Raw genomic sequence first — 7,964 nt, 5'->3', positions numbered from 1 at the left:
GATGATGATGGGAGTGATGGGGTGATGGGGTGATGATAGGAGTTGACAAGGAAAGATACCTACAGCAGTTCTAGGGAGTCACAGCAGTGACTTCTTGCTGAAAGGTGATTGCTAAGTAGGTAAAGGGTTGGGAAAAAGGCAGGAAGGGCATTTAAGGTCATGTGAATACCACATGCAAAGACCAGAGGTGCAGAAAGTATGGCACCTTTGGGGAAGTAAAAATACATTAGGAGCCAGCCCAGCTGGCCTAGTGGGTAAAGTTTGGTGCTCTCATCAGTTTGGCAGCCTAAATTGTTCCCTAGTCGTAGAACCACACCAACTGTCTGTCAGTTGCCATGCTGTGGCTGCAGCTCACATAGAAGAACTAGAAGGTCTTACAACTAGGATATACAACCATGCAGTGGGGCTTTGGGGAGGAAAAAAGAGGAAAGGGGACAATTGGCAAGAGATGTCAGCTCAAGGAGAATCTTTCTCTGCAAAAACAAAAAAAGTTAGTGTGAATGGGATGTAGTGGCAAGAAGTGGAAGAGAAGACTATTCGATATAAATCAGCATTTCCCACACTGCGTTCTGTGAAATACTGTGCCCCTCCACGTGTGTGAAGACATCTCACAGGAGGCAGTGGAAGACACACAACAACAGAGATCAACACTCCAACCTGTCAGCAGTAAATAAACAGTTCTTTTTTTCTTTTTTAACCTCTGTGTTAGTACTTAAAGCCTGTTACATAACATCATTAAAAAACACTATTTGCATGAATTTGAAAGTCAGTGCAAATGAGATAAGTAAAGATTTGAATTTGGTTAGTAATCTTTGGTTGATTTTCTTTTTAAAGGAGGAAGTAGAATATTTTACTAAAACATAATCTCAGATATGAAATATTGATGTCTGAGAACATTCTCTATGGCAGATGGGGCAGTGCTCATCACTCATACTGATGTGCTGTGCATGGATTACAGGTGTCCTGAGGTACCATTTCTTCTCTTCTCAGGAGAGGCAGGCAGGGCCTGGGGCGGCACCAGCTGCAGATGTCCTGGTCTGTTTCTGTTGTACTGTACGGATATTATCATTTTCTCTGAACGTCATGGTGGAAAATGGATGAGAAGGATGCTAGGGTGATTTTATTGTCCCCGTGTTTCCCCATTGTCTGTGCAATTTTGGTTTTCCTCCAAAGACTGTACCCACTCAATACAGGAACCCAACCTGTACTTTTTATACATGAGTACTTTAGCAAACTATTATAAAATATTTCCTTATTAGTGATCCCTGTTTCGTGAGGACTTGACGGGAATTATCACATAATCACATAATTACATAATTATCACATCATTACTGAGAATACCCTATGGTCCAGGCACTCTGATGATCTGTAGGGTTGGCATATTAATCACCACAGAGGTCACACAAATTAATGTAAATAGCAGGTCTGAATTCTAGCACTACTACTCACTAGCTCTGTGACCTTTGACAAGTTACTTAAAATCTCTGTGCCTTTTTCCTAACATGTGAAATGAAGAATAATAATCACAGGTACTTCATTAGTTAGAAGACAAAAATGAACAACCTCATTAGTTACACAATAAAAAAGAACATCGCATGTGCTTGTTGAGAGGATTAAATGAGTTATTATGTTCATGAGGTTCTGAATAGTGCCAGTCATGAAGTAAGTGCTACAAAAATATTAGCTATTATTTTATTTTCAGGAGTTGCTAAGGGAGTCAGAGATCAGGGTTGATCATATATGATTATCTGGGTAGGGATTCAAAGATGCAGGGAATTTGTCTGAAAGGATGCCCTGCATCTGAGATGTCTATGGTGCATGTCCCAGTGATGTCTTAAGCAGAACGTTCCTATGCGTTATTTCACTTCCCCTGATTTTTGATCATTTCATGAACAAATAATGCATCTACTCTTCAGGCTCTGAGCAATCCAACAGCCTTTGAATACATTCCTTTTCTGTTTACATTAGTCTGAGTTAGTCCTTGTTGTTTGTAAACAAAAACCCTAGCTGATGCATCCCCATTTGGATGTTTAGGGAAAAGGTTCACAAGGATTAGGAATCTTGCTCAAGTTCTTGAAGCTAGTGAATATTACAGAAAGAATTAAACGTGATTACTGCACCTTAAGACTTCGTTGTCTTCTATTAAATGATCAGTACATTTATTTAATAAATGGTTATATGGCGTTTCTCTTGGTATTCAAAAGGAACATTTTAAAATTTTTGAATGATATACAGCAATTATTGGTTGAATACTAAAATATTTAATGACACTTTATTTTTTGCCACTCTCTTTGGTAAATGCACTGCCTAATGTTATTATGATCTTGATGTCTATCATTGCTTATCTGGAGTAACTGCTGTTGTGCAAAGCTTAATGTAAAACAAATAAATTTCAAACTACATTGTAATATGTGCAATTAGGATTAAGTAGTGAAGTGTAAATTATAATATTTTAAAGTATTGATTTAGTTAACTAATAAAAATAAACTGATTTAAATATTTAGCAGTAAATTCTAGAGAAAATTATTTATAAAGTATAGTGTGAACAGAGGCAAACTCTTGAAGCACCCTTCAGAGAATGATGAATGCTATGAATTTAATTGCTCAGCTTCCTAGCTATGTGATATTTCCTTAATCTGAACTACCAAAGTTATTGTGTCAATTCATGAACCTCAGGGAGTACCATTATAATTTCTTCAGGATTGCATGGTGTCTTGTGGAAATGATTTGGTTGACGCCAGTTTCGTGCTTTGGCATATAGGCTTTAGTGATGATGATGGGGTCATCAAAGCAATTTGGATCCAAAAAGAGGCGAAACCAAACCATAAATCCAGGGAATAAGTAGGAATTAGAATTGAGCTGTTAAGGCAAAGATGGATCTTGAGACAAGCCACGGTTGAGTGTGAAGTTAGGAATGAAGGAGACCACAGTCTTATGTCAAGAAGAAACGAGAAATGTGGAAGATCAAAGGCAGGAGGACTTGGGGAGAGAGAGTGGTCGACAGAACCAGGAGTAGAAGCAGTGAGGTGTGGGTATGGGCTTTCTCAATGCCTGGACGCCCACGATGGTCCTTGCCAAACTTGGGTCACATATTAACTACTCTGTGACAATGCTTGTGGGATTTGGACAGAGAGCTTCTGGGTAGATGGATCTGACGTTTTCACGTGCTTAAGGACCACCTAGTCCACCCAACAACGCTTGCGCTAATTGAGACACTAATTCATAAGTTATGGCGTTTGGCATCTAAACAATGAGACTCTAGCCACAAATCAGAGAAAAGAATTCTCTTTTGCACTAATCTTTAGCTTTAATTTTTTAAGTTAATTTATGTACAAGATAAAAAATGAAACACAACAGAAAGGCTTATAATGAAAAATAACAGTCCCCTGTACACCTTCAACATCCCCAGTTCCGTTTCTCAGAGGAAATGATTAGAAATGGTTTCTCTATTCATTCTGGTGATTACTCTTATATCACTTGATTTATTGATATATCTACTTATAGATTTAAAGGAATAGGGTTTAGTTGACACTATACTCTCTTTTCCCATCCTCATAAATTTTGATATAGTTCTTCTGTTACATTTATGCCTTTAAGTAATATATTCTCTCTTATTCCATCGAATTTAAGCAATATCTCTCAACAGCTTCTATGACCTTGAAAGATGCTGCTACTGATGCCTCTACTGTGTCTTTGCCTCTACTTCTCTCACCCCTCCCACCTTCTGTCTGCTCCACATTTATTTTTAAATTCTCAAGGTTATAAAATTATATTATATTCTACAACCACAAGAATGATTTCACATGTGTACGGGTTGATTCGAAAAAGTTTAAAATGTAATAGTGAGTTTATTCTGTTAGTTCCTTTGGAGATTTTATTTAATGCTATTGTTTTTCTTCATATGTCTGGGGATCTTTAGTTGTTCATACATGTTTAAGAATTGAGAACTTGGCTGACTCGGAAGGAAACTATTCTGGGTTTCTCTCCTGCTGTTGTGTGTAGGGCATTTTTCCACTAGATGTTTTCAATGAATAGGAAATATTACTCTGAGCTCTGTGTATGGGAAAGGGCTTATCAACTTGAAGATGAGAGGGAAAGAAGCTAGTTTTTAGAGTGGAATTCCCAACATGCCAGTACGGGAAGGGCTTTCACCTGGAGTTCCAGAAGCCATCCTATCAGCCCTATATTTCCATAGTAGTTTAGTAAATTTATCTGGAATCCTTAGGTGTTTGCTAGGGTAAAAGTTGGGCTGCCTTGGGAGTCGAGAGTGAAGGAAATGTCAGGTTTAAGACATTAGTTCTTCATAGAAACTGAGAGTAGAAAAGTGATTGTCAGGGGCAGGAGGGTGGGGGAAGGAAGGAGAGGTTGGTAAAAGGGAACAAACTTTCAGCTATAAGGTTAACAAGGTCCGAGGATCTGACGCATAATGTGGTGACTATTGTTGACAACACTATATTGCACAATTGAAATTTGCGAGAGAGGAGAAAAATGTTCTCACAAAAAAAAAGAAAGAGAAAAGGTAAACATGTGAGGTGATGGATGTGTTAGTTCAATGGAGCGAGCTCTTTCACAATGTACGTGTATATCAAATCATCACACTGAACACTCTAAATATCTTACAATTTTATTTGTCAATTATATCAAAAAATTGGAAAAAAAAGACATTAGTTTTGAAGGTATTTCCATACCATATTCCGTTCTGTGTCTTTTACTCCTTTGCCGTTGCCAGTCTGAGTCTGGAAACTCTCTGGAGTCTGGCTTGAAAGATAAACTCTTTCCTTTGCTGTCATCCTCCTCTGCATACTTTGCACTGCTGTTTTTAATCTGTCAACAGGTTTCCACTCTGTTTCGGTCTTTCAGAAATTTGTTAAAAATCTCTTATCTTGGTACAGACCATTTTCTCTGATGTAATGGGTTTATTTATGTAATATCATTTCACTGGGGATGTTGGAAGGCATGGAGATAAACACTGGCTCTAAGTCTGCATTCCTGAATCAGAAAACCAACAATGACTTTGCTCCTCTTTGGAAAGAGCTCACCAACTCCCCTTGAATTAAAAAGAAAAGAAATTAGGTTACTATATTTATAATGCTTTGAAATATGCATGAAGCTACTTACATTTTTAATATTATTCATCAAGGACATAGAGCAAGTCCTAATCTGATGTAATTGAGGCATCAGTTTTCTCTGTCAAGTGAATTCCTGAACGTTTCCTGGAAGATCAGAGTAAGAAAGATATTTAGATCTTATAGTAAATTCCGATATTTCCCATGGGGCAAATCTGAGGTTGTTTGTGTTTGCTTGATAGTTTTTGTCTATTGGGGAAAAATAATTGAGAAAACCTCAAAGAAAAATTTCAAAACCTCAAAGAAAACATCCAATGAAATCTTTAAGGCAATTTTGTCTATTTCCCTGCTGGCTGATTTCAAGATTTCAACATGCTTCAGAGAGGAATTGCATGACCTTGAATTGAGAATAGAGCCAAGGCTACCATTTCAGTTTACGTGGCGAGAAAGAGGGAGCCAGGAAGACTGGCTTCAGTAGCAAAGGGTTTAAAATAATCATGAGATGAAAAATTTCTAACAACTGGAAATTAGGGAAGGACTCAGGTGCAAAAAAGATAAAGGTTCAGGAATGTAGGCATGACTGAATCATCTAGCTACAGATTTCATGTTTCCAGTAATGTGGAGGTATGGATCAAAAACTGAAAATCATTCCTTGAGAGTTGATTTGTTAATTTACTTAATCATCCATTTATTCGTTTCACAAATATTTACTGAACAAGTATTAGCTGCTTACTGTGAGAATTCTGAGGATCCAGTGGAGAAAATTCACACTTGGTTTTTGCTCATAGAGAGGTGAAGCTCTAATGTGGGTCCTGACAATTGAAGAGGCAATAATCTTTCCTCAGACCTAGCCGGAGCCAAAGCACATCAGGGCAAGTCAACAGATTTTGCCATGACTAATATGCTCTTCCATGCCAATTATGGTTAAGTAATGTATGAGATTTTTCAAATAAAATATTGGCATTAATAAAGTAAACACATTAATGAAAGTATGGGCAGTCTTAACCACCACTTGAAAATTTCCACTGTAACATACTATTCTCAGCAATATTCAGGTACAAATGATGTGGATTTCCCAAATTTTGCAAAGAGAAGCTAAAGTTAATTTTCTGAAGCCTTAAAGGCACCAGGCAGTTTTGATGGGGCTCATACATTTAATTTCATTTCAAGCTGAGGAAGTAGAAATGTGGCACCTGGTTTACTCTGGTCAGATTCTAGAATCAATGTGTTAGATTTTGATTACCAGGCACAGTCCCCTGCTCATTACCTGAATGTCTGCCTGCAATTATGGGATTTGATATGGCAAGGGGAAGAGTTAGTGTAGAGCCTAAAAATACTGTGTACCTTTAGAAATTGACCTGAGAAAAAGTTTGATGGAAAGGAATGAACTGAGCATGCATTTAACAAGCTAAAACTACATCAAAGGGACAGAAAGAAACCACTTGATAATAAAAATGTGGCTTTGATTGAAACTGGGCAAAAAACCAAAGGTAGTGGAAGGAGACTCTTAAACATACTGAATTGTTTCTGGATCAAACACTCCATAAATCTAGGGTAAAATGTGAAATTTTTCTAGTAAATTGTGAGGCTACATCAAATGGATTTTTTTCTGAGCTCTGGAGTTGAGACATTGTTCATAAAGTTTCTTTCTTTCTAATTAGAGAATAGATATAGATGCCTGGATTCATGTAAAATGGATTTATCTGATGTTGACCATGTGCAAGAATTTCTCATCAGGAATTCCAAAGAAAAGTTATAGATTTGTTCTTTCACATATTTCCTTGATTACAAAGAAGTCATTTCACAGATTTCACTGAAATGCTTATTAAAACAACTAAGCATGCTTAGGGTGTAACAATATTCACACTTGGTAAAGTAACTTCATTTTGATACAGTGAAACTAATAACCTACTGTATTATATCTCAGGCTGTTGCATTCATGGCTTTGTCAATGCTGGGGATTAACTGTTTAAGATCTGTTTCCCCTATTATACTGTCGAATGCTGAGACAGGAACCACGATTGTGTTGTTCAGGACTGGCATATAACAGAGAATCAGTAATATTTTGTCAAATGAAGCTGTCAAATATTGGGATATATTGAGAAAAGCTAGTTTGTATGACTTGATATCATTGCTATGTATAATCATAGTTTGGGGTCCAAGTGGGAGAGAATTTATGATTCAAAGAATTTTTGTGTGAGTCTATCTATAAGCTCACAAGCAGATATATTACAGATAAATGATGAAAATACAAGTCAAAAGACAGATTCAAATAGATAGTTGGTGTCCTAGAGATATGACAACCCACAGGGCAGGAAAACTTTCTCCTGAGGAGGCTGAGTACCAGCTAGCCAGACAGCTCTCCATTGGAGAATCATGATAACCCTGGCATCCACAGGCATGCCATATTAGTAGCTCCAAAGAGCAGGGAGCAAGGAGGGCAGGGTCAGATAAAAATTAGTTTTACCTACAAATATGTCTGTCTTCTGCAGTCCAAGTGACGATTTCCTAGGAAATAGAGAAAATAAAATTCTAATGCAGTTGATGCCAATTTAAAGGGAACAGAGTGAAACAAATTGTTTCTGCAAGAGTTTCTAAGAAAAAATTCACCCTTGGTCTCAGATGGACTCCAGGGCCATTAACAGTAACAATAATAACAACAGCTAACATTTTTTGAGTGCTCACTATTTGAAAATACTCTATTAAATTGTTTGCATGCATTTGCTATTTCAGTGCTCTCAAATTCTATAAGATATGCTCTGTCATTTGATCCTTTTTGTAGATGAAGAAGCCACAGATAAGACAAGTCAAGTGCACCAGGAAGTGGCAGAGTGAAGGTTCAGAATCAGGCTACTTGGCTCCAAATCTCATGCTCTTGACCTCCGTGTAACAGTGCCT

Source organism: Equus asinus, chromosome 1, assembly GCF_041296235.1.
Source record: "Equus asinus isolate D_3611 breed Donkey chromosome 1, EquAss-T2T_v2, whole genome shotgun sequence".
In the NCBI taxonomy this organism is placed as follows: domain Eukaryota; kingdom Metazoa; phylum Chordata; class Mammalia; order Perissodactyla; family Equidae; genus Equus; species Equus asinus.
This window is presented reverse-complemented; position numbering follows the sequence as displayed.